This window comes from Canis lupus, chromosome 9 (genome assembly GCF_048164855.1).
Source record: "Canis lupus baileyi chromosome 9, mCanLup2.hap1, whole genome shotgun sequence".
NCBI lineage: Eukaryota > Metazoa > Chordata > Mammalia > Carnivora > Canidae > Canis > Canis lupus.
The window spans coordinates 51337306-51364215 of record NC_132846.1 but is presented as its reverse complement, the minus strand read 5'-3'; the positions used below and the strand labels follow the sequence as shown (position 1 = coordinate 51364215).

At 50.3% G+C, this 26910-nt stretch overlaps 1 long non-coding RNA gene across 1 annotated transcript; it reads left to right on the top strand.

Annotated features, from left to right (window-relative positions):
- The first annotated feature begins 13628 nt into the window (after positions 1–13628).
- LOC140640295 (uncharacterized) lies at positions 13629–15619 on the top strand. The gene is made up of 2 exons (XR_012036967.1): positions 13629–14695; positions 14780–15619. It is a non-coding gene; the product is annotated as an uncharacterized lncRNA (long non-coding RNA).
- Positions 15620–26910: the final 11291 nt, after the last annotated feature.

Below are 26910 nucleotides of genomic sequence, written 5' to 3'. Positions count from 1 at the left end.
CTCTCTCTCTCTGTGTGTGTGACTATCATAAATAAATAAAAATTTTTAAAAAATCACTAAACCTTGGTTTCTTTCTTTTCTTTTCTTTCTTTCTTTCTTTCTTTCTTTCTTTCTTTCTTTCTTTCTTTCTTTCTTTCTTTCTTTCTTTCTTTCTTTCTTTCTTTTTTGCATTTATTCTATGCAGAATTTACTCCTGGGCCATACGTTTTTGTTTCTTCAGCTTCTTCTGGGATATCTTTTTCTTCTGTGCAATCTCCTCTTCTGGTTTCGGAATAATCTGCTCTTTTTCAGTAAGAATCATCATGTAGCAGGGAGAGCTCACATATGGGTTAATCTGGCCATGAGCCCTGTAAGTTCTACATCATACCTTGGGGGCTTTGTTCACCTGGATGTGCTCAGTGAGCAGAGAATCTACATCTAAACCCTTAAGTTCAGCATTACTCTCTGCATTTTTAAGCATGTGCAGTAAAAATTCAGCACTCTTCTTGGGCCACTGACTCTGTGTCCAGCCCCACTGTTTGGCCTGCGCACACCTACCAACTCCACCATTGTAGCGACGGAATGGCACACACTGCTTCTCAAAGTGACATCTTTCAGATACTTGGTTGCTTTTCGAATATGCATACTCTTGGTGGCCTGGGCAGCTTCATGTGTGTTCTTAAAGTGAACACAAAGATTTGAACCTCTCGATTTGCATGATTTTGTAGGGTTTTCTGGGTCCAGCAAGTAGCGAACCATTTTCAGAGGTCACCTCAGGCCACTTGGGATAGGAGCTAAACCTTGGCTTCTTCACTTGAAAAAAAAAAAGCAGGGAGGCCAGCTCCTCTTCCGGGAAGCCTACCCTGATTAACCTCTCCCCACCCCATTTCTCTAAATAGAGCTTTGTCATGTCCTGCCAATTTCTGAACTTTCAGAAGAGGGCTGAAATTAACTATATTGGTTGGAAAGAGGGTGTAGGGGACCCTTGATCATTGTTTTTTAAAGATTTTATTTATTTATTTGAGAGAGAGGGACACCTGGGTGGCTCAGCGATTGAGCGCCTGCCTTCAGCCCAGGGCGTGATCCCAGAATCCTGGTATCAAGTCCCGCATCGGGCTCCCTGCATGGATCCTGTTTCTCTCTCTGCCTATGTCTCTGCCTCTCTTTCTCTCTCTGTGTCTCTCATAAATAAATAAATAAAATCTAAAAAGAGAGAGAGAGAATGAGAGAGGAAGAGAGCAGGAGCAGGGACCAGGGAGAGGGAGAAGCAGGACCCCCACTGAGCAGGGAGCCCAATGCAGGACTCAATCCCAGGACTCTGGGATCATGACCTGACCTGAAGGCAGCCGTTTAACCGACTAAGCCACCCAGGCACCCCTGATCATTTATTTTATTAGTGGTTATTTATTATTTATACTAATCAAAATGGATAATTTCTCATCAAACTCACTGCCCTAACTTCAGAGGACCTCCAGAAGCAGATCCCTTCTCACAACTTTGTCACCATCACCCTGGCGTCAGCCACCATTCCCCTTGCCTACATCGCTCTCACAGTCTCGTCCCCCTACTCTCCTCCCACCCTTACCCCCTACAGAATGAACCTATTCGGGGCACCTGGATGGCTCAGTCAGTTAAATGTCTGCCATGATCCCAGGACCTCAGCAGCAAGTCTGCTTCTCCCTCTCCCTCTGCCTGCAGCTCCCCCTGGTTGTGCTCTCTCTGTGTGTCAAATAAATAAATAAAATCTTAAAAAAAAAAAAAAGAATGAGCCTATTCAGGACAGATGATGTCACTCGTCTGCTCAGAACACTACATGGCTCCCAGCTCGCTCAGAGTAAACACCGGTGTCCTTCCAATGGCCCTCGAAGCCTAACACCCCCTGCCCGTTTCCATTCTCTCTCTGACATATGTCCCATCCCTCCCCCTTGCTGTCTCCAGGACAACCTCTCTGTCAACAGGTGTGCTCCTGCCCTAGTGCCTTTACACTGGCCTTTTCCCTCTGCTGGGGACTCTCTTCTACCAAGTAACTGCATGCTTTACTCCTTCACTTTCTTTAGATCTTTACTTACATGCCACCTTCTTAAGAGCATTCCCCAACCATGCCATTTACAATTGCCCCCCACCCTGGAGCACACAAAATCCCCCATCTATCTGCCTTGGCTTTCTCCCTAGCATACATAACCATCAAACGTGGTTATGCCACTTGTTTATTTATGTTCTATCCCATGCCCCCCCCACACACACACACACTCCACTGAGGGCAAGAATTTGTGTCTATTTCGTTTACTGCTATTGTCCCAATAGCTTGCAATTAATAGCTCAATAACACGTTGTTATGTGAACAAACGCAAAGGCATGTAAGCACATCCTCAAAAAATAAACTGAACTGAACACAATTTGGATTGTGTTAATACAGAGGTTAAAGCATCTCTCTAGAACGGAGGGTTTCCAGGGTCCACCTTTGCTTTGTGTGTGTGTGCACATGTACATGTGTGTAGTAAAGACCAGTGGGAGTGGAAATTGCTTATTGTGGTAGTGATGAGAGTTGTTTGTAAAAATTCATTGAGAAAACGGGGGCACCTAGATGGCTCAGTTGGCTAAGCAACAGACTCTTGATTTGGGCTCAGGTCATGATCTCAGGGTCATGAGACAAAGCCCCATCCAGCTCTGCACTGGGCATGGAGCCTGCTTAAGAGTCTCCCTCTCCCTCTCCTCTGCTCCTACCCCTGTCCCTGGTCTCTCTCTCTTAAAAAAAAAAAAAATCCTTAAGAATATATTTTCCTCTCCTTCTCAAACCCTGGCAGCCATACCAAGTGACAGAAGTTGCCTGATAGTCTAGGAGAGAACAGGCAGACAGTAGGGCAAATAGCCCACACCAGGCAGACGCTGTGAGCTAAGCAGTCCAAGCAATTCAAGGAGGAATGACCAGGTGTGGCCTGGAATGTGCAGTGTGGGGACTTGCGTGGTCAGGTTTGCTGTTTGCACAATCCTGCTACATCCATCCCGATGGCCTCACAGGAGAGGTTAGGGCTCCACCATTAATCTCCAACAGAAGGGCTGGGAGCCCTGGCTCTGCCAGGGTACTTGGTGGATGGGAGAACCTGGGGAGCCTGGCACGCCACAGGAGCATGACGGGGTCCCTTCCCGATGAACCAAATGAGTGGCAGCCCAGGTTCAAAGCCATGAGGTTTCCCTAGAGAAGATATGACTGTTTTCAACTCCTCCAAGTGACAGCATCTCCTCGCTCTGGTTTGGAAGGAAGGGTAAAGAAGTCTTCTGTGCAGGGGCAACTGGGTAACTCAGTGATTGAGTGTCTACCTTGGGCTCAGGGTGTGATCCCAGGGTCCTGGGTTCTAGTCTCTCATCAGGCTCCCCACAGGGAGCCTACTTCTCCCTCTGCCTATATCTCTGCCTTTCTCTCTGTGTCTCTCATGAATAAACAGAATCTTAAAAAAAAAAAAAAAAAAAGGAGAAGAAAAAGACTTCTGTGTTACAGAGGAGGACACTGAGGCTCAGAGGGATTATATGGCTTGTTGAAGGTCACTCCACACACTACCAGTCCAAGATGCGAAGAACTTTGCAACTGCTGTATCCACTACAGATGGTTTCTGGGGGTGGGGGGAGGAAGGGGAGGCCGGGTGGGGTAAGCTTGAACCCATGCCTGGTTGACTCCAAACTTAGTCGGCTCCAAAAACCTAGTTTTTCTGCTATTCATTTTGCATCTCTCTGAAAGCCTGGCTGGTAACACCTGGAGCATGCTCTGTGAATAAGGGTCAATATACCAGGCTGCCGCAGGTTGTACTAACAAGGATCCCCCTGCACCCCCCGCCCCAAACTCCGAGCCCAGAGGCCTGCGCCTTTGCTCCCGGCCAGCAGGGGGCGTGCACACATTGTTTCCAGTGGGCATCCCACAACCTCCCCAGGCGCCTAGCACATTCTCCCCTCCTGTGATTGAGAGCAGGGTGTGAGCCTTACTGGGGCCCTAGATGAACCAGCCTGCTCCTAGTCAAGAGCCTTCAAACTGTGTGATCTTCCCTCGCAGGCAGCCCTCTGGCAACGTGCAGGACTAACATTTGCTGAGTGGTGCCTCCACCAGGCACCACGCTAGGCACTCAACAAGCATTACCCCAGTTCATCACACAAACTACTCAAATGATCAGTTTTTTAAAAGATTTTATTTATTTCTTCATGAGAGTCAGAGAGAGAGGCAGAGACACAGGCAGAGGAGAAGCAGGCTCCACGCGGGGAGACTGACGTAGGACTCGATTCCGGGTCTCCAGGATCACGCCCTGAGCCAAAGGCAGACACTTAACCGCTGAGCCACCCAGACATCCCATGAAATAATCAATTTTATATATGAGAAGACTAAGGTACTCCTTTTACCTCATTTTACAAATGATAATACTGGGGAGGTGGGTTGGGGGATGGGGTAACTGGGTGATGGGCACTAAACAAGTGGCATCACTTGATGGGGGGAATCCCTGGGTGGCTCAGCAGGTTTAGCACCGGCCTTTGGCCCAGGGCGTGATCCTGGAGTCCCGGGATCGAGTCCCGCATGGCGTTCCCTGCATGGAGCCTGCTTCTCCCTCTGCCTGTGTCTCTGCTGCCTGTGTCTTTGCCCACCCCGCCCCCCTGTGTGTGTGTCTCTCATGAATAAATAAATAAAATCTTAAAAAAAAAAAAAAGGAAGGCACTTGATGGGATGAGCACCAGGTCTTATACTATATGTTGGCAAACTGAATTTAAATTTAAAATTTTAAATAAATAAATAAATAAGATAACTATTAGTAACTTGTTAAAAAAAAAAAAATGATAATCCTGAGGTTTGGAGCTGGTAAGTAGCTTGTGACTCCTACCCTCATGGTCTCACTTACCTGTCTGCTCCCAGGTGGTGGACATGGGCAGGGGAGACTCTGGCCAAGACCTGGGCTTCCAAAGGGAGCTGGATTAGAAAGAAAACTTCTCAGAAGAGAAATATTTTTTTGCTCCAGTTCTGCCCGGGGCTGTTGTCTCCTTGTGGTTTGCTCCCCAAAGTTCTGAGTGGGCCCCCTGAGCAGGCCTGCCAGCCCTAGGCTGCTCTCAAGGGGGATCCAAGAGACATTTCCTCCCGGTGTCATTCCCAGCCCCCTGGCACACATTGAGGCGTGTCCTGGGTGGTGACGCTGGTGTGTGTGTGGGGGGAGGGCCAGCCCTAAGGGAGAGGAGAAGGCGTCACAGCACGCATGTCACAGTGGGACCAGCTAGCCTAACCCCTCTGCCAACCTATGTGCAAGAAGACCCAGACAGGGAAGGCCAGTGCCCCAAGGTCACCTGGCTGGTAACGAGAGAGCCAGGGCTGGAACCCAGGTCTCTGAGCTCCCAAGCTTTCTTCAGGCTTTAGCTGACTGTGTTCTCCAGGGCCTGGAGATGCCCTCTTCCCACCATCCAGCTTCCCATCACATCCTAGCCATGCTCCATGTCAAATCCTGCCCACCCTGCTCAGGGCCCAGCCTCCTGCCCCACTTCCCCAGAGGCTCTCCTTCCCTGCACTGGAACCAGTTGCTCTCTTCAGCCTGTAGCATGTGCCTTCCAAGCCAGGTTGACTTGCCTCATCCCTGCCGCTGATGTTTGAAACAGGTACCGATGGGTAGGGCAGGCTATAAGACAGGGCACTGGGCCAGGAGCTCAGACACCTGCCCTGGAGCCTGGCTGGACTGCTGACTTGCGGTGCATCTCAGGGAGGTCGCTTTACTTCTCTGGGCCTCAGTTTTCCCCTTTGGTCTAGATCAGTGCTTTTTAGATTCTGTCCATAGGGAGGACCTGCCTCTAGCCACAGAGGACAGGGCCCTGCCCCTGCCCAGATTCAGCTACAGCACTCTTTGCTTTGTTCTTTCAGAGGGGAAGAGTCTGAGGCGGTGAATATGGTTTGAAAACCACTTTGAGGGGTGCCTGGGTCGCTCAGTCGGTTAAGCTTCTGGCTTCGGCTAAGGTCATGATCCCAGGGTCCTGGGGTCATGGCTCCCTGCTCAGGGGCAGGCTGGCTGGGGTGGGGGCGTATCTGCTTCTCTCTCTGCCCTTCCCCCTGCTTGTGCTTTCTCTTTCTCTCAAATAAATAAAATCTTTTTTTTTTTTTTTTTTTTTTTATTTTTATTTATTTATGATAGTCACAGAGAGAGAGAGAGAGGCAGAGACACAGGCAGAGGGAGAAGCAGGCTCCATGCACCGGGAGCCTGATGTGGGATTCGATCCCGGGTCTCCAGGATCGCGCCCTGGGCCAAAGGCAGGCGCCAAACCGCTGCGCCACCCAGGGATCCCTCAAATAAATAAAATCTTTAAGAAAAAAAGAAAAAAACAAAAAACAGGGGCACCTGGGTGGCTCAGGTGAAGCACCTGCCTTCGGCTCAGGTCATGATCCAGAGGTCATGGGATCCAGTCCCATGTGGGGTTTCTTGCTTAGCAGGGGGTCTGCTTCTCCCCCTCCTCCCCACTAATGCTCTCTCTCTCTCTCTCTCACGATCTCTCTCTCTATCTCAAATAAATAAATAAAAATCTTAAAAAAAACAACATTTTGAGGTCCTTTCTACTCGAATCTTGTTAATGTATTTCCCTCACTTCCCCCCACGCCGCTCCACCCCAATTGTTCGCGGGAATATGGCATCTGACACAGAGTATTCTCAACAAACATTTGGGGGATGGAATTGAACGGCAGTGCTGGGAAGCAGAGAAGGGGCAAGCAAGCAGGAAGTAAGTGGCCAGAAGGTGGCCGGAAGGAAGGGAGGCCTGGAACAGGCTTGTGGGGTGAAGATGGTCTTTGCAAAGGGGCCAGGGCTGCCTGGGGTCTGTGGTTTCTGCTCCCGGCCTCCTCTGGGTTCCCTCCCAGCTTGCCCTCCCCTGCACCCCTCCTGCAGGGGCCACAGTGTCCTTGCACAAACCCTGCCCCATCCCCTGCTGCCAGGGCTGTCCACACAGCCAACAGACTTGGGTCTGGCAGACATCAAGCGGGCTGGGCCCTCCAGGAGCCAGGTTCGAAAGGGCCGTGACCCTGGTCAGCAGCCCCAAAGCCAGGCGGGACCCTGTCTTCCTGAGGCTGCAGAAGTCTGCAAGGCTTCTCTGGGCACGCTGACAGGGGAGGGGGGGCAGGGACGGTCGATGGACTCTGTGTGCCTTTGTCAGACGCAGTCTGTGCTTTCCGTTGTGTGGGTACGTTAGTTCTGCTTCCAGATCTTGGCTCCTCCCGGAGCTACAAATTACACTCTAGCCTTCATCCTGTAGCAGGGCTTCCATGCCCCAGGGTAACAGGGACCACCCCGGATCGTGCAAGTGTGGCCGCCCACAATTGGAAAAGCCTGTGTGGGGTTGGTTTAACTCCGACCGGGGTAAGAAAGGGCCTGAGCAGTACAAAGGGAAACCACTGTCACAGCCCCAAGAAGTTCCATCAGGACACTTACTAACATAATGTTTGAATTTCCTCGTCATCCCCATCTTCGCTGTCATGCCAGCACCCGCCCACCTCTGAACTGCTCTCAACTTTATCACCATCTGCCAAGTTCCTGGGGCCGCTCCTCATAGTCATTCATGCTTTCACCTCAGAAGGTCTCAGCAGGAAAGTCTTTAATCTTTTTTTAAGAGCCTACTATGTGCTGGGCGCTTTATAAACGTTAGGTGCCTTACAAACTTTATTTTATTTAGTCATCACGACAACCCTGTGGAGCTGACACTCTTGGCTTCAAGTAACAGTGACCTCAACAATATTGGATGGGGCCAGGGGTATCTCACTGAGCAATGAAGAAACTGATGATCACAGGGACGAGTCCAGAGGTAGATGGCTCCAGCTGCTGAACTGTGCTGCCACGACCCAGGTTCTTGCCATGTTTCCATTAGTGTGTTGGCTTTAGCATATTGGCTTGGCTACTTATCTTCATCACAAGATGGCTGCTATTGCTCCAGCCATCATTCCAGACATAACATCCGGCTACAAAAGGACAATTAGTGGGGCGCCTGGGTGGCTCAGTCGATTGAGCATCTGACTCTTGGTTTTGGCCCGGGTCGTGATCTGGGGGTCATGGGATTGAGCCCACATTGGGCTTCATACTTGGTGCAGAGCCTGCTTGAGATGCTCTCTCCCTTTCCCTCTGCCCCTCTTGCTCATGGTCTCTCTCTCTAAGATAAATAAATCTTTTTTTTAAAGATTTTATGTATTATTTATTCATGAGAGACACACACACACACACACACAGAGAGAGAGAGAGAGGCAGAGACACAGGCAGAGGGAGAAGCAGGCTCCATGCAGGGAGCCCAACATGGGACTCGATCCCGGGTCTCCAGGACCACACCCTGGACTGAAGGCAGTGCTAAACCGCTGAGCCATTGGGGCTGCCCTAAGATAAATAAATCTTAAAAAAAATAAAGAGAGAGAAAGAGAGTCTCAAAAGGACAATTATTTCCTCTCATGTTTTAAGAATATCCTAGAGGGATGCCTGGGTGGCTCAGCGGATGAGCATCTGCCTTTGGCTCAGGGCATGATCCTGGATTCCTGGGATTGAGTCCCGCATCCGGCTCCTTGCATGGAACCTGCTTCTCTTCCCTCTGCCTATGTCTCTGCCTCTCTTTCTGTGTTTCTCATGAATAAATTTAAAAATTTTTTTAATTAAAAAAAAAGAAGGTCCTAGAACAACTCTCCATTCCCCACCCCCTACCAAAAGATCCCTCCTCACATCTCATTGACCAGAATTGAATCTCATTGACAGATCCATCAGACCATTAATCACTGGCAAGGGGAATGGCATACCAAGATTAGTTTACACTAATTAGGATTTCCCCCTTCCACCGCAAGCACCTTCAGGAGTGGGTGGACTCCTGAGAGAAAAATTCAGAGCCCTAAGGAAAAAAGCAGGAGTGACCATTAATCAGATGTCTGCCATATGGGTAATTATCACACACCCCATTTTACGGGTGGAAAAACTGAGGCTAAGAAAGATGAGGCATTAACTTACTACCAAGTTAGGACTTAAATCCAGGATTGTTTGACTCCAAAGCCCTGGCTCCTTCTACTATAGAATGTACGAAGCACTCTTCTATATGTGCTTATGAGTTAGAAAGATCGGTATACCCGCATCTACCTCAAATTCTTGATGGAACAAAGAGGGGTGTGTGTAAATAATATCCACATACACCCACATACCATTTTATTGTCAATAAAATTATGTCATAAGAAGTGACATTCAGGTATGTTCATTTGACCTGCATTTATCTAAGGCCTTCTAGAGACTTTTACTTTGGGGACAGACTGGTAAGCCCTAGCCTCGAACTTTAGAGACTCTCTGGTGAGGGAGTATATGGAAAAGTATAACTCTCTGTCACATAAGCAGATTGCCATGGGAGTAAAGAGCCTGGGAATGCTGGAGACCAATGTCACAGGAAAGGGGAAAACTGAGCAGGGTTTTGAGAGATGCATAGAAGTTTGCTCACAGAAGAAGAGGAGGCAAACATTTCTTCTAGGCAGAGAAAAGAGCCCTGCAGAGGTGTGGGCTTGAAAGTTCTTGTTGGGTTTAAGGAACAAAGGGGGACTTAATGAGGAGGAGGAAGAGGCTGAAAAGGTTGTAGGCAGTTTCTCAGGAGTCTTGCCTTCCAAGCTAAGGAGTTTGCCTGGGTTCTGTTAGGCGCCTGAAAGATTTTGAAGCAGGAAAGTATAAAGGGATCAAATTTGAATGATTTTGAAGATTTGGAACCCCCTGCTGAGTCCAGGTGATTGTGAGTGGACAATGTAGTGGCTGAGACACAGATTCCAGATATGTGGATTCCAGAATAAGTTAAGTCACTGACAAGGAGTGACGCCTCCCCGGTATCAGCACTGTATCCAACTGTAATTGGGGCCAATGTGCCTGGATAGGGCTGTGCAGATCCTGCAAGGGTTTGAGAAGACCCAAAGACCATGAGTAGCTGACTAATGTATCCATACTGAACAAACACACCGACTCTGAGATTATTATTAAAAGCTAGTGTCTATCAAGTGCTTGCTACATGTTAGGTGCTCTGCTGAGTCCTCCATATGCATTGTCTTATTTAATGCTTTTTTTTAAAGGTTTTATTTATTTATTCATAAGCGACACGGCGGGGGGAGGGGGGGAGAGAGACAGGCAGAGGGAGAAGCAGGCTCTACACCTGGAGCCTGATGCGGGACTCAATCCTGAAACCCCGGGATCACACCCTAAGCCAAAGGCAGACACTCAACCGCTGAGCCTCTCAGGCATCTCTGTCTTATTTAATTCTTATTTAAGCCTTGTAAGGAAGGTTTAAACTAAATTATGTAAAATTGCCAATATTTGATGTGTTTAATTTATGAAAACTGATGAGGAAGCCTGGAGGTTGGCTCAGGTCACACAATCACACACAGTAGATCAGGGTTCGAACCTAGGTCTGGGGCAGCCCAGGTGGCTCAGCGGTTTAGCGCCGCCTTCAGCCCAGTATGATTCTGGAGACCCGGGATGGAGTCCCACGTCGGGTTCCCTGCATGGAGCCTGCTTCTCCCTCTGCCTGTGTCTCTGCCCCCCTCCTCCCGTGTGTCTCTCATGAATAAATAAATAAAATCTTAAAAAAAGAAGAAGAAGAAGAAGAAGAAGAAGAAGAAGAAGAAGAAGAAGAAGAAGAAGAAGAAGAAGAAGAAGAACAACCCAGGTCTGGTAAGGACTCTGGAGTAAGGCAATCCTAAGTTCCCACTGTGGCCACCACTTACTAGCTGTGTGTCCTGGGACAAATTGCTTAACCTCTCTGAGCTTCTGTTTCTTCACTTATACAATGAGGATAATAACTGAACGCATTTCATGAGGTGTGGGTTAGAAGAGAGAATGCATTAAAACATTTAGCACCAGCCCCGGTGGCTCAGCGGTTTAGCGCTGCCTTCAGCCCAGGGCCTGATCCTGTAGACCCGGGATCGAGTCCCACGTTGGGCTCCCTGAATGGAGCCTGCTTCTGTCTCTGCCTGTGTCTCTGCCTCTCTCTCAATCTCTGTCTCTTATGAATAAATAAATAAAATCTTAAAAAGAAAATCTTAAAAAAAAATAAAACACTTAGCACAACGCCAGACACGGAAGGGGTGTCTGATGAACGTTAGTCGTGCCTATCATCACTGCTATTAATATTCCAAAGCCTGGACTGTGAAGCACCTCTCCCAACCTGCTGTGAAGGAGATGCCTTCTGGAATCAGTGTTTCCCATGGATGGAAAGGAAAGAAATTTTACTGCAAGAACCAGATCAGCATTACTGGTAAATGGTCCTTAGACTCACAGGGCAAAGGGAGCGCCAGGAACTATGTCCTCTTGTCTCCAGCACTGCCAGCCTCTGCTTATTCTTTCCTCTCCTGAGGTCTTTGGGTCCTCATGGCCACAGGGGACTGACCCAGGGGAAAAGGAACCTTCCCACTGGAAGAGTAGCTGGGGCAGCTCTGCTCAGACTCAGGACAACCTTCCTATGAAGCTACTTTTGCCTCGTTTTCCCCATGAACCAGCCTGGGTGGGGTGTATTTCTAGGATACTCCAGCAGCTTTTGCTTTCGAGAACCACATCCATCAGCAAGGGGTCCTGCGAGTCCCCGTTGCACTTGGGCCTCATGTATGTGCTTTCTGGCTTTATGCACGGATGTCTCTGACTCATGCCTGCATGAGGCCGTGTGTGTGTGTGTGTGTGTGTGTGTGTGTGTGTGTGTGTGTCTGGGCCTGAGTGGAACTGCACTGGCATGGGTTAGGGGTTGGCACCACCTTGGCAGCCTCAGTAAGCCCCGGGACACCTTTTGCTTATTACATTCCACGCTTGGGTGGGGCTCCTGCCTGCAGGGAGGGTAGACTCCCACTCTTCTCCATCTAAATCTCTGAGTGTTCGTTCTTTAGACAGAAATTACAAGTGCTGCTAGCTTGAGAAGGAAGTTCAAAGCCTGGCTCCCAGCAGTTCTCAGCATATCTCCTGGAGCCGGGCTGCTTCCGAGCACAGACCGACACAGAGGCAACTGTGATAATGAGAGGCTCGAAGAAGTCGAGAACAGGCAGGCCAACCAAACCACACCTTTGCGGCAGCACTTTTGGATGCTCGCAGATGTTTCCCCATGGTCTGCTCCTTTGCTTGCCGGGACTCTTGTACAGACCTGGCTGCCCCCTGTTCAGTCTCTCTAAAAAAAACATGTTCAGTCCCCTCCAGAGAAACTCAAAACACAGACACTCCTTATGTGTTTTCCTGGAAACATTCTATAGCTCCAGCCTGGGAAAGCTTCCCAAAGTTTTCCAAACCAAAATAATAGTAATAATAATAATAATAATAAAGAGGTAGGAGGAGGAGAGAAGCTTGGGCAAATGCCTGTTGATTAATGTTCAAGGGAACAGACTTGGATTGTAGGGAAAGGAAAAAGGAAGGGTTTTCCAGGTCAATTTAAACATTTGTGCTGTTTGCTTTAAAGGCAATTTCAAAATAGTTGGCCTCCCGAAAGCAATTTTTTGGAATCTACTCAGAGGGCAAAAACTTACCCTTCCTTCCCCCATCTGGAAAGTTTTCACACCAGAGGCCCCACTCATTCCTGAGCGCTGGCTTCAGAAAGAAGGACTTTCCCAATCTTCCAAGATTCCCTACCCTCCCTCACCCTGCTGACCCAGAAGGAGTTGTGTTTGCTCCACCCAGCAGCAGCTGCATTCCAGCTGTGGAGCGATTATGAAACATTTAGGAAGCCTCTGGCTGGAAAGGTAAATGAGGAATGTGTCCTAATGACACCTGAATACCGGCTCACCCTGCCAACAGAGAAGCAGCAGGAACGCTTTTTTTTTTGGACTTAGGGTCCCCTTCCCAAGTCTACCGGGCAGGGGAGCCCGCTGTCAGCTCACAGAAAGACTTTTTAGTGGTGTCACAGATAAAAGTGCTGACCAGCCTGACCCCCCTCACTGTGAAACACAAGAAACTGAATTCAGACATTTCTGTGAAGATTCAAAAATATTTTCACTTACTCATGAGCTCTCCTCTTTTTAATTAAAGCACAACATCTTGCTCAAAACAAGCCTTTGGAACAGCAGAGTAAACAGAACCTTAATTTAGGAATTTGCCAACCGATCTCGACTACTGCAGGCAGGTTACAGCAGCAGCTCAGAGGCAGATGATGGACTGGAGGTCTCCCAGGAGGCTCCCTGCCCTCCCAGAGGTGGTGTCTGCACCTGACCATTCAGGAGGAGGTGTTGGGCGGGGGGAGGGGGCGCTTCAGAGACCAAGGAGGATCCTTTAAATACATAGAAGTTGGCCAGACAGGGCAGGCTTGAGCAAATGGCTTTTTAGGCAGCTGAAGCCCTCAGCAGCTGTCAGGACAACTGCCACCAAGTGCTCCTGGTGGCCTGGAGCGCTGCGGCACTCACTGGGGCCTTTCCCCTCGCTCGGTCTCCTCGCCATCGTGTTATCTTCTGGTTCTGCTCGCTAGACACTCGGGTTAATGACACCATCTCACTACCTGGCTTTAGAACGGCTGGCAGCAGCTGCCTAGCGACACGCTGTCTTGTCCAAACCGCTTCATTTCCTGGCTCCTGAGATTCCATACCACCCCGGCCAGCCGCCCCGACAGCAACAATTAGCCACCCTGGGAATGCTTTGAGAATCCGGGATCCAGGGTGAGGAACCCCATGAAGTCCTCCATTAATTCCTGGTGCTGAAAGCGGATATGGAAATTTAGCTGGAGAGCTGGTGGCCTGTGTCCCAGGGGGCCACCCAGCTATTGTGAAAGTGCCCTCTCCCTTCTTCCTGCCCCTGCTGTCCCACTTCAAACACTGCCTGTGATCCACCTTTTTAACACCTCCAAGGCCACCACTGCCACTGCCACCCTCCCCCTCCCCCCCTCCCCGACCTAACCACCCACTTCTCCTCCAGGTCCTTTCAGAGAGCAGCCCAGCACGGTTGCCATGGAGAGCGCCCCACCCCCGTATCATTTGGGGCTTTGAGACCCTAGAAGGAAAGCACCAGGAAACCCCAAAGCGTTCTCCCTCCCGAAAACAATGGCTTCCAGGGTCTGTGCCAGACACAATCACAGCACCCGAAATAGACTCATTGTCCTCTTGTGCAATATCCAGGAATTTGGTGAAACTCATCATTTTTCAGGTTACCGATAATGCAAGTCTGGAAACTGAAACAGGAAGGAACACAGGCTGAAAAAGCTTTTCTCCAGCCCACCGCGTTCCTCTCTCCAGATGCAAGATAGGTTTTTTTTGTTTGTTTGTTTTTGGGGGTTTTTTTCCAGCAGTACTTTGGTGGGGTTAAAATTAGCTGGCAGCATTCTGGTCACATGCTAGACAGCAAAACAAAAGGGGGTTGTTCCCTGGCAGCTCCTGAAGCAGTCCCGACAGACCTTCCTAATCCACGGACTTCTGGGAAGCTGGCTCCTCAGGCCCTGGTATGGAGGGGCCTCGCCACCGCGTCCCCTCTGTCGTCACCCTGCTGTAACAGGGCAGAGCACGGGCGGTGTCCATGCTGCCCAGGATCTCGGAGCCCGCCTCCATCTGGGAAGGCACTCAAGGGCCACAAAATGGCTTTTGCAAATCTTCCCACTTGGGAGAGGAAGGCTGAAAAAAGGAAGAACTTCTGAAGCCAACAAATCAGCAAACACCACAAGGACACGGAGAGAAAGAGGAAGGGCAGTGTCTGGAATCATGGACGTGGGCCTCGTCTTCCGGGGGAATGGGCTGCTCTTCGCATGCCTAAAACCTAAAAACTCATACATCCAAGCTGTACGTGGCTACGCTTTTCGGATGGATTCTTTATTTCTGGACCCTGATGATAGGGGCTCATTGTGATCTGCTTTGTTCTTCCAGCTTAAAACTGTCACCAGAAGCCCTGGATGAAAAATGCAGCCTCTGATTCATGCGCACAGTCAGGAAACATCCCTTGCGCTCAGTACAGAAACATGTCCGTCAACTTGGGAAAGGAATCACCGCCACGAAATGTGCTTTTGGCTTGCCAAAGCTTAGCAGCTGCCAGAGCCAAAAACCCAGCTGCCTGGATTGTCTGGGGAAGGTGGTGGCTGGAGTGGGGGTGGGGGGATATAGAGAAAGAGGGGCTTTCTGAATCACCTGATTTGTGCCTCCACCTCCTGTTTAATTCCAAGCCAAAACCCACCTCGAAATGTCCCGAGGGCCGACTACTCCTAAAAATCGTGCTTAGCACTACCCCTTCCAGCTCTGAGCCTGCTGTCAAGGTGAAGCAGATGGCTTTTATTGATTAATTTATTTATTTGGAAGGGGCTACTTTGAAGTCAGGAAATTCCAGCGAGACAGAGTGCGTTGCCCTGGCCAGAATTGTTGTGACAATCATAAGCAGACACCCAGAGAGAGGTGGGTTAAAAGAAACTGCAGCTAGGCTCTGGGAACTCGGATTTTTTCGTCTTTCCCCCGTCCTGGCCTCCATGTCAGCCATGCGCTTATGAAGAGACAGCTCCTTTGCCTCTACATTCGGTGGTATTCAAGGGTTTGTGTGAGCTCCGTAGGGCCCGCTTTGTCAAAGGGGCTTCATAAACCAAACAGGCCTCGGACTTGGATCTCATCCTGAAGCCCTCGTTATAGAGACAGATCCAAACAGAAACGTACCCCCCCCCCCAACGCCCAGCACATAAAGTCCTCTTTAATAAACATACACCATTTTTCAGTGGAACAGCCTCAAGGTGTCAAAAGTACATAAAGGTCTGAAAGCTGAAACCCTAGACAAACAGTGGGCTGAAATATATTTAGCAGAAAATATTGAAAGCCACTGGAAAAATATGTTCTCTTCCTGGGATGTTAACAAAGGTTTAGGTTCAGGAAACCTTCAGGAAAGAGCAAGTTGGGTTGAGGAGGAATACTGTTCAATGTAAATAAATCCTTAAAACCTCCTTGGCCTTCCTGGGCCTTGGCTGGAACGGAGTATTTCATTTTTTTCCCCCATTAAACAGGCCACCCGGAGAGTTGGCATTAGAGACCTGAACATGTACCAAATCTGAATGTGCTATTTTGTTTCTGTACATTGAATCAGACCGTGTTTCAAAGAGCAGCTTGTGCAAAATGGGGTGGGGGGGGCGACCATCCCCGACTAGTGCGCCCTCACTCAGAGTCAGTGACAGATCGGTTTCAGCCCCCCATTGCCCAGTGTCTTGTCCCCGACAGGAACATACCCTTGGTTATTGCTGCCCAAGGTGATGTCATGCTCACTCGGCCTGAAGGTTCACTTAGGTTGTACCTCTCCTGCAATAAAATGGCTTCAGAAAGACCCACGTTTCCTGCTGTCTCAAGGTAGGAGAGAGAGAGAGAGAGAGAGAGAGAGAGAGAGAGAGAGGCAGAGCAGGACAGGGCAGGCAGCCACTCTCCCTAAGATGGATGCTGCATGATGTAAGCGGCTGGCTAACTCTCTGGCATCCTTGCAGTTTTAAGTTGCCAGCAAAATATTATTAAAAAGATAAAATACACGCAAACCGTGCAGAATGTAGGGCTGCTGTGTTTACATCCGGGTTTTGATGACTCAAAGACTTAGACTCCGGCTTGCTGAAAAGCTCTATTAAAAACACAGCTTTTGTGAAAGCCCCCAGGGAGCAGGAAGCCGGGCCGGGGTGGGTGGGTGGGTGGGGGGATGGGGAGGGGGTGCGTGATGTCTGGAGGTGGGGGTGGGGGTGGGGACCCTCCCCTCCCCTCCCCTCCCCTCCCCCTCCCCACCGAGGGCCCCAGGCCCCGGGCTGCCACTTAAGCCCCCACCCCCCGCGGGAAGAGCTTGGAGGTTAACCTTCTCTCGGCTTTGGAACCAGAGCAGGCAGGGTTAACCTTTTTCCAGAACATTTATTTCACCATCTCACTGACTAGAGGGAGGAGGGGCAGGAGGCAGAGCGAGAGCCTGCCGCGCTGAGAGGCTGCGGATCACAAGGCCATTCTGATAGCCTCCTGTCCCCATGGCAACTGCAACGGCATTTATCAGTTCCTTCTGCGCACAGGCACAGCAAATCTGCATTGCACATGGCAGGCTTCCAGCATTTCAAATGAAAGAGCACTTTGAACGGCTGCCAAGTTTGGAAGGAGCAGAACTGTCAGGGCTGCTTAAAGCTGGCAGTTTATACTGGGGAGGCTTTCGCTTCCCACAATCCTCCGGGCCTGGCGCGCTGCCAAGTACTTAGCGGAAGCTAAAAAGTAACTCGCTCCCCTCCCTCCCCGCCCCTCCCCTGCGCCCTCCTCCCCTCCCCCTGCTCGCACTCCCCCTCCACGCCATTCACCGCAGTGCTCTCAAAATTTTCCACATGTCCTGTGTCACCAGTGCAGGCTGTACAATGAAAACCAGAACGCAGGCTGCCTGCGACCGGGCTCCTATTAATAAGGGGCGGGTGGGGGGGGGTGCGGGGGACGAGGCGGGCCGGGATCAGAGGCACTGACAGTCGGGGCACCCTGTCCCCGCCGTACCTGCCGCCGCCGCTGGGTGCGAGCCCGCGCGTGCGTGTGTGCATGTGCGCGCGTGTGCATGTGCGCGCGTGTGCATGTGCGCGCGTGTGCATGTGCGCGCGCCTTTCACTCTTAAAAATGCATTAATGAAAATAAAAAATAAGAGCAGCTTCAGAAGGGGTAGACACCCTGAGCACGGGGGTGGGGGTGCGGAGGGTGGGCTTCGGTTGGCTGGTTTGGAGCTTCATTGAGGCTGGAAAATGGAGGTCATGCAGGCAGCGTTGTTCAGATCCAGCCTTTCCAAGAGCCCTGGGGAAGAGGGTTGTTATTGAGAACGGAGCCCGTTTCTAGAGCTTTCCCTGAATCTCTCGAGTGTCACGGTGAAAGCTCTGAGGCCACCGATGGGGAGGGAGTCCGGAGATGGCTTTCCATGGAAAGTTTACCAGATAACTTCTGACCGTCACGCAGAGCACAAGGGCTTCTGCTAGCAGAAACTGGGAAATTGGCATAGCGTTCACTGTGCTGGATTAAAAAAAAAAAAAATTATAATCTACACTGAGATCAAGGGCCCGGGCTTTATTTTCCAGTACAAATAGAACGAAAATTGTCTGCCGCTTAGGCGGTTGGATCGAGTTCAGGAAAACTATGTCTGGCATTAATTCCAAAGTGGAGGTTTTGGTTCAAGCGAGGCCCATTAATTTCAGTAAACTGTTTTCACTAGTCCAGACCCTGCTGTGCAAGGACTATTTATTACCTTTTGCTAACCTGATGTCTGCAGAGTTGTAAAGCAAAGGGAAAAAAAAAAATCCAGGGTGGAGATATCTATATCTTGGATCAAATGGGTTTTGCACCTTCCCTTTGGGGGCCATGTTTTATGGGGCGTTTTCTATCCTTGGTTTTTCTTTATCAGGCCCAGTTTTTTTTTTTTTTTTTAAATCTATCTTGCAATGAATTAGAGGGGGAAAAAATCCTGATGGGAAGGAATCTGGGTGAGAGCAAATACCTATCTTTTTTGCCTCTTTCAGGGGGGCACCTCCCGGCCACAGGATGTTTTGTGTGCTTGTCCCAGGCTTCCAGGTCCAGTGCAAAGCCCTGACATGATTCACCTCAACGATCCAGTCTAAAATACACCAAGACAGTCAATTTTGGCATTTGTTCTCCCTTAGGAATTTTACTAGCTGCCTTAGAAAAGCACATAAATTGTTTTCCCCTCCCTCTTTTTTTTCCCCCCCCGTGCCTCCTCTCTGCATCCCCCTCCCTAGTCCATCTTGATGTCATTTCAAAGAGAAGGATGAAAAGGGGGGATTTGTCAGGAGGTCAGGTTGGTGAATGTGTCTTTCCAGCCCCCAACACACACACACACACACACACACACACCCCAGCTGAGAATGTTAATCAGAATTAAAAGCTAGTCAGTCCTATTAAAGCATCAAACATCAAGACCTAGAGGATGGGGAATATAGGGTGGGGGGGTAGACCGGGTGGGGCTGAAATGTGATTCAGGCCTCTGTACTGACTTATTAAAAGAAAGCAGGGTAAAGGTAGCACCAATTTGATCAGCTTGTCAAATGTCAAAATTATTGGTCTTTTAACTACCCCCCCCAACCCCGCCCCAGCAGAGTCAAGTTTTGTGCCTTTCCCAAGTGTGATTAATCTCTGGCAGAGACCAGAAACAGGAGTAGGTTTCTTGGCTGCCCGTTCTGATAAACAATCTGTTCCTGGGAAGAGTAGGTGAAGGGGGCGTAAATTGAGGGGGTAATCTTGGGGTGTGGTGCCGTGGGGGGGGGGTCGTCGCCAAGAGGAGGGGGGTGTGAGGCCAGCCTAGCTAACTCTTGCAAAGGCCCGCCTTCCCGGAAAATGCAAGTGCCCTTCCTTGGAGCTCGTGGTTTTGGGGTGGGTCAGGTTTCCTGCCTTTAAGAATGTGAGCAGACAGTGAATCCATTCTTGCTGCCAGTTCACAACGTCCAGGAAAGGTCGGGGCGGGTGGCGGGTGGGGGGGGGGACCCAGAGGCCTTGGGGAGCAGGAGGTGAGGGGAGGGCACCCTGGGCATTGCAGACCACCAGGTGGTGTGTGCAGCTGGCCAGGGGAAACCGAGGCAGCCGCAGGGAAGGCTGGGGGCTGGGTGGGGCCCATGGTGCTAGGAAGTATCGCCAAGCAGAACGGGGGGGGGGGTGGGGGGGGGGGGGTTGTGCAGAAGATGTTCAAAACAAAAGGAGGGACAATTTCCCTTCGTTGGAGGTCGCTGGTACGGAAACTGTAGGCAAGAAGCTGGCTGTGGATTTTGCAGTGGGTTTATTGTGTGGGCATCCAGGCAGAAAGCAGCAATCTGAAAAAGTGGGGAGGGGGAGAGTCTGTGGGTGAAGAGAAATCAGTGCCGAGAAGGCTGTGCGCGGCTGGGAAATGTCACTAAGGAGAGTGCAGTGGCCCTGGATACAAGGTGAATAATCGGCTGCCTTTTGGAAAGAAATGTAAAAATATCAATAAAGGCAAGAAACCCTTGTCTTCTCAACTTGAAAAGCAAATCCACCTCTCACCTTCTGCCTCTCCTCCCCACCCCAACCTGCACACACACTCAGGCACCCATACACACACACACACACACACACACACACACACACCCCTCTTGTCCACTCTGCATCCAAGAAGCCTGGACCAGGCTCACTTTCCTTTGGATTTAATTACATGAAAATGCTGAACAAAACCCTGTAATTACACCCTTAGTCCCTGCCACTCAGACCCAGCACACTTCCTGCCTTAGTTTTGTTTTTTAAAGAAGAGGTCATTGCCTCTTTTCTTTCCAAATTGACCAAAACAAAAAAGTAAAAACCCCAAATAAATCCAACTGCTCCAAGCTTCAGCACACCAGGGATTTGGGAAATCTGTGTCCCTCTAGGAAAGATGAGAGAAGACAGCCTGACCTGGCTGCTTTCTCACTCTGGCTCTTAGGTAGAGGGGCAGTCACTGCTTACTCATCTGCCCGCCCAGAAGAACAGAGATGGCAGACTGGCCACCCCAGAAGGAAATCTTCCAGGGACAGGGTGAGTGTGGGCAGGCCTTAGTTAGCACCGGGCCTCCATTTCCAGGTATTTTACTGAGAAGGGCTTGGAGCTGGAAGAGATTTGGGACCCCGGCTCACCTTTCTATGGCCTGATGCATTAACATACAGAATTTCACAGCAAGCCCCTGAAGTAGGGAGAAGAAATTTTAATATCAACACTCACACTCAATGTGTGAGGAAACTGAGGCCCAGAGAGGAGAAATAGATTTCTCTAAGTCACGTGGCTGGCGGGGTGGTGAACAAGCACTGTCTATGCTATTACCTCAGGAGACCAGGACAACTTGAAGGAAATGGAGACTTCTAGATTTGGGGCTGGAGCCAGGCAGGCCTAGTTCATCATTAGATCCCCAGGACTGAGAAAGTGCTGCCTAAAGGAATAGTTGAATAACGGAATAAATGGCAAATGGAAGAGCACACATTAAGGAGCTGGGGAATGGGAACCCATCAGGCCATCTGGTGGCCCAGTTTCAGCTTTGAAACAAAAGTAAGTGATGAGAATAGTTTCACACCCACTAGGGACATATCAGGCTGGGATCCTCTGGGTCTGGCCAGAGAGGGAAATTCAAGTGAAAACATGGTGGTCCTCTAGATGGATCAGGGTTGGGGGTACCCTTTGTTCCCTCGCTATCTCCAGTGATGCCTATGCCAGGCTTGGTTGTCAGGGGTGTAGACCTCCCCTGGGCTAGAAGTCATTTGTTGTTGTTGTTTTAAGATTTATTTACTTATTTGCCGGTAAAGGGGTGGGGAGCAGAGGGAGAGGAAGGGAGAGGGAATCCCAAGCAGACTCCCAGATGAGCACAGAGCTCCTCCACCCAGGGCACATCCCACAACCCAGAGATCATGACCCCAAGATCATGACCCAAGCTGAAATCAAGAATAGGATACTTAACCTGCTGAGCCACCCAGGTGCCCCTGGGATAGAAGTGTTTTGAGGGCAGCAGCCAGAGTCATCAAGCAGCCTCTAGCCCAACGATAGGACAGTACAGACTAGGTAGGTGTGCACAGTCAGTGTTCTGTGAATTAGGTGAGAACAAAGATTTGCTTCTTGTATGATATGGCATGTGGGACTGGAAGGAGGTTCCTTGCACCATAAAATGCACTCTCTCCACTTTTGTCCTTCGCCTTCATCATTCAGCCTGGGGATCCTCCTCCAGGGTGGACATATAAAATGCATCTGTCCCAGGGAAAGGTAATTCAGTAAGTTTCCTAATAACTTTGGTGTGTTCTAGAGCTTCAGATTGTTCTCCATTACTCCTGCCTAGGGCCAGGGTATAGAAAACCCAGAGAGAGAGAGAGACAGAAAGAGAGAGAGAGAGAGAGAGAGAGAGAGGAAGAGAGAGAGAAAGAGAGAAAATCTCAGGGGATGCCAGGGAAGCATGGTTACACCATTTTGCTCAAAGGTGACTAGTGACTGATTTTACCTCCAAAATAACGGGTGTTCATTTGCGCATAGTTTTGCATCTACTGGGACAGCAGTGACATTCTTAACCCGCAAAGTCCTGTGCGGAGAGGCATTTTTTCTTGCAGTTTCTTAGAGGGACCTAGGGAGTGCCCCCCCATGCCCCTACCCCCCCCCCCAAAAAAAGCTAGCAGCTGGTGGGTCTGAATAAGGAATGCTAGGTTTAAAGCCAAGAGAACCTGGTCTCTAGTAATTCTGAACTAGCTCTGGACCTGCTTTCCTCACCTATACAGGAGGGTGATGAAAGTAACACCTACCTCACAGGGCCTATGTGGGGATTGGTGAGATAATGTCTGGGAATGCACTTCACGGCCCTAGACAAATGTCATTCATTTTATTGTTCATAATCTCTTACATTTTTATTAAGGACATCATAATATTGTATTTTCTTTTTTTTTTTTAATAATATTGTATTTTCCATGCGGACCAATGAGGCAGGCAAATGAGGCAGTGAAATCATTCCCATTTTACAGACTAAGAAACCAAAGTTAAAGTGATTTGCTCAAGGTCAGACAGCTATTTAGGGTCAGCCAAGTCCAAGTTGAACAACATAATGTAAATATGTGCAATGTAAGCGTCCTCTGTTCCTCCCTCTCCCCGAGTGAGGAGTTGACCGCCCAGCTCAGGCAAGTCAAAATATTTGCAGATCGCGGCCATCCACCCGAACCAGTGACAGCAGTGACGGCTGCCCAGGCTTGACCGTGGGACCGGGAGGCCTCCGGGAGGGCTTCCCGCCCCGAGGCCCCGCCTTCGGGCGGCCCCCAGCAGGAAAGCAGCGGCGGCGACCGGTCTCCCAAGTGGCCGGGCTGTGGAAATCCCCAGCGCCGGTGGGCCCGGTGGGAAGCCTGCGCCCCCGGGGTCGCGGGGAGGGTCCGGGGTCTGCGCACCTGTGGCCTTGACCGCTCCCCCGCCGGGCTCTCCGCTCACACTCGCCCTCCAAGCTCTGTCTCCGCTACTCTCCTTCCCGGGGTGTGGGTGTTTGTATTAACCCAACCGGGTCAGTGAATAGCACCCTTGTCTGGCGCTTCTCCTTTTTTCTCCTCTAGGCCTGGTCCCTAGGAGGCTCATTCTAGGGTTCCTTTATTTTTGGACCTAAAAAAACACCAGCTTTTGCTGAGGACAGCGCTGGGCTCCCCCTTGCCCTGGCACGCTGGCGACGAGGAAGCGGGGAGGAGGCAGGAACCAGACGCGACTCCCTCTGCCTTTCTTCCCTTCCTTGCTCCCCGCCCCTTCAGGAAGAAGCAGTGCGGGCTCTGCTCCCGCCGCGCCAGCCCCGGCCACTCCGTCCCCTTCCCTTCCCTTCCCTTCCCTCCCCTTCCCTCCCTTCCACCCAGACTCGCCCGGAGCGCCCGGCTGGGCGCGGGCTGGGCATGTCCTGGCGGGCGCGCAGGCTCCCCTCCCCAGGGGCTCTCAGCGAATCACGTTGTTCTTGGGCTTTCACGCTCGAGTGGCTCTTGCGTAACCCTGGCCTAAGTTGAGACTTTTTTTTTTTTTTTTAAATACCAGAATTAATACTTTAGGAAAAGGCCAATACTTCCGCCACGGAACCCGCCCGGGAGTAAATGTGTAAATTACCGTGCTGACCGGTGCTCCCACCCTCAGAGCCCCCGAGGGCTCCTGGCTCCCCGGGATGGGGGCCCTTGGAGAGGCCGGAGGAGGGCCCAACCCAGACGTTTGTTTTCTCCGGGTCCTGCTTACCACCCGGCTCAGCGTTACCAAAAAAGGCCTTTCTCCCGCCTGAGCCTGAGCGCTTGGCCCGTGCAGCTTTGCAGCCGGGTGATGGGAGGTTCAGCCGGGGCCTCTTCGAGGCCGAGCCAGTTGGTTGCAGAGATGTCAGGCCGAAGAGTCCCCAGGCCAACCCATCTCTGCCACAAACCGGCTTGGGGACAGAAGGGAGACTGCAGGGAGCTTAGAAGTGCGTGGACACGTGGACACGCTGCCAGCGACCTTCTCACCCCTAAGGTTGGGCTGTGGCCTCTGGAAAGGCCAAGTGGAGAGCTGACCTTTTGCTCCAGCTTTGGTGGGGGATGGGTTCTGAGGCTGCCAGCTCAGATGTCATGCTGGGGGATACACAGCCTCAGGAAGGAAATTTAGGGAGGGCTGCCTGCCTTTCCCCTAGAGCCTGGTGGAACCTGGCTTTGCCTGATTCCCAGACCCCACTGTCAAGAATCTCTCCACCTGATGCCTTAGGCTGAGCATTCCAGGCTTCCTTCCTCTCCATATTGTGGAGGCAGTATTGTCACGTGGGATTCGCCTTGAGGGGGAACTCTACCTCCAAAACATTGATGTTCTCGCCTCTCACAATCCCTGACATCCCCAAACACAGCCATCTCAGACAGGCAGGACAAAACGGATCACCCCTACTAAATGAGGGTGAATCTTGGGCAGGGGGAAGGGTATCAAGAGAGCTACGCTTTTTAAATTAAAGTATTATGAGGCTGTAATGGAAGTTTGTTTAAATGCATGTTTATTTCTAACTGTGTCTGAAGACACCCGGCATGTATGTGTATATATATCTCTCCTTTAGTAACAGTGAAGACAGAGACAGACAGGGAGACGGAGACATATGTGCGCGCATACCAAACATAACACTGTGACATAGTCTCCAACTTGCTTTCTCTAGCAGCCTGGCTAGAGGGTTGGGGCTAGGTTGCTGTTCCTCAGTATTTCTGGTTTAATAAAGGGATGGGCTGAGTAAATATTAATGTAAAGAAATGGGTGAAGCAGCCTAGCCAAAGCTAATGAGCCTGGAGCCATGGGCTGGTGGGGATGTCACTCCATTTCCAAAGCGCTGTGTTTTGACTCACCCCAGGGTAGCTGTGGTGTGGGGAGGGCTGAAGTTTGGAAGGGTGAGGCAATGCTCTGGAGCAGCTCTTGACAGAGCAATCACTACTGGGAACCAGTGGGCCAGGGGAAGTTTATTTTTGTTGGGGGGTGCACAGTGAGCTCACTTTTTTTTTTTTTTTTTTGCAATAACAGAAATCTGGCTGCTCTGAGATGAAAGAGGGGCTCCCTAGGGCTCTTCCTTCCCTCTTTCTCCCTATCCTGATAACTCCCCTTCCTCTGCACCTATGACCCCAGAATGAGTGGGAGAACCATGTGCTGAGGAGTGCTAGAGCCGAGAGCAGGCTCTGGAGGTCAAGTGTCAAAATAAAAAGAAGTACTTCTTGTTTCTTCAACTGAACTTTATTACAAGTAAGAGTGAATAGTAGTCATGAGAATAATGATCCTCACCTTTTATGCGATTTACAAAGTACTTTCACATGTTCACTAGCAACAGTACCAGCATTAATACCAATACTAATAATAACCAACACTTACGGACGGCTTCCCGTGGGCCTGACACGGTGCTCTACACAGCGCAAGCTGTATTGGAGTCTGCGGCAACGGAAGATCCGAAACTTCTGTACATGTAAAAGAACTCACTGGCACAGCCTGTTTGGAGAGGGAAGGATGGAGGTTGGTTCGAAGGTGTATTTGCATAGCACTTTACATGAGAATGTAACGAAGAATGGGGGGACTGATGGAAATTTGGAGCACTGCAAACCACCTCTGGGAACCTGAGAACCCAAGGTAGCTTGTCACAGCTACCTCTCTGATTTTACTGGATTCCGATCTCAGCTCCATCTCTAATGGCCATGTGACCCTGGGCAAGTTATTTAACCTCTTTTGTGAGCCTGTAAAACAGAGTTCATGATAGAATCTACCTTGTGGATACTATTGAGAGTTTAATGATGAGGCAAGAAAATCACCTAGCAGTGTCTGGTTCGCAGTAACCTCAGTGAGTTACCTCCTAATTATGACAAGAAGCAAAATGAAATCTCAAACAATTCTAATAAGTTGGGAGCTATGATCCCATGTGTATGGGTGGAAAACGGAGAGAAGGTAAAAGAAAGTAATCAGATCAAGGTCACAGAGCCAGAGAGTGATAGAGAGGAAATTCCAACCTGATCCCGCAAACTCTACAACCTGAAATGCCGGTATATTGCTTCCTCTCTCCAGCCTTGACCAGAATTATTTCAATTTTCAGAGGGGTGGGGGAGGCAGACCCAGTACATAGAAGAAATGGTTGAACTGCCGTGACTACAGCTATGACCAACATGCCTGTTCCCCAATAAGCAGTAATGACGAGCAGCGGTCCCCTAATGGAAAAGAAATCATGGCCTTGCTCAGCCTTCTGGGGCACTGTGGAATGAAATCACAGCACGTGAGAAAGAATTTTGAAAGCTGCCACTGCGCTTTACAAAGAGATAGCAAAATCATTAAACGCTGCCCCACCTTCTTTTATCAAACCCGGAAAAACCACTCACCTGTTTGGCCTCTCCAGCACCTTCCCCCCTCCCTGCCCCAACTGCAGCTGTGCGCAGCCAGTAGACTGTTTTCCTTAAAGGCCTCCGGGTGCTCGTAGCTTCTTTCAGCCAAAATTTTTAGAATGCGACTGGGGGGGGAGGAGTAGCTCACCCTGAATTCATTTAGCTCTGTCGTTGAAACTCAGGTTCCTAGACCAGAGGCACAAAAACAAATCGAAAAGGCAGTTTCTGGGCAAATGGAAAACAGCTAATTTTGCAGGTGCTTTGGCATCGGTGGTAGCAAGTGAACGTAACATCCATACGGGGTGGGGCGGGGCGGGGGGGGATGATTTGATTACAGATAAAACGAGAATGAGATTCGCGACGAAAATCCTGAAACTGGACATTTAAATGCACTGCCCGGGGTGGGGTGGGGAGCGGGATCGGAAATGACGCTTGTGGTTTTCAAATGCGTTTTTACTTGGGAAAGCCGGGCGGGGAAAGGAAAGGTCATCGTCTGTTTAATTTCCACCCCCAGCCCAGGACGTCCAGCATTAGCTCGCCGGGCCTCAGCTGTTGTACACACACGGGGAGGGGGGAGGGGAAGGCGGAGGCGCGGAGGCGGGGCCGCCGGGGAGGAATCTGGGCGCCCTGCCGCGCATGCGCCCTCCCCGAGCAACAAGTGGCTCCACAGACAGAGGAAGTGTAAAGGGGAGGGAGGGGGGAGAAGTGGTGCAGAGCATGGCG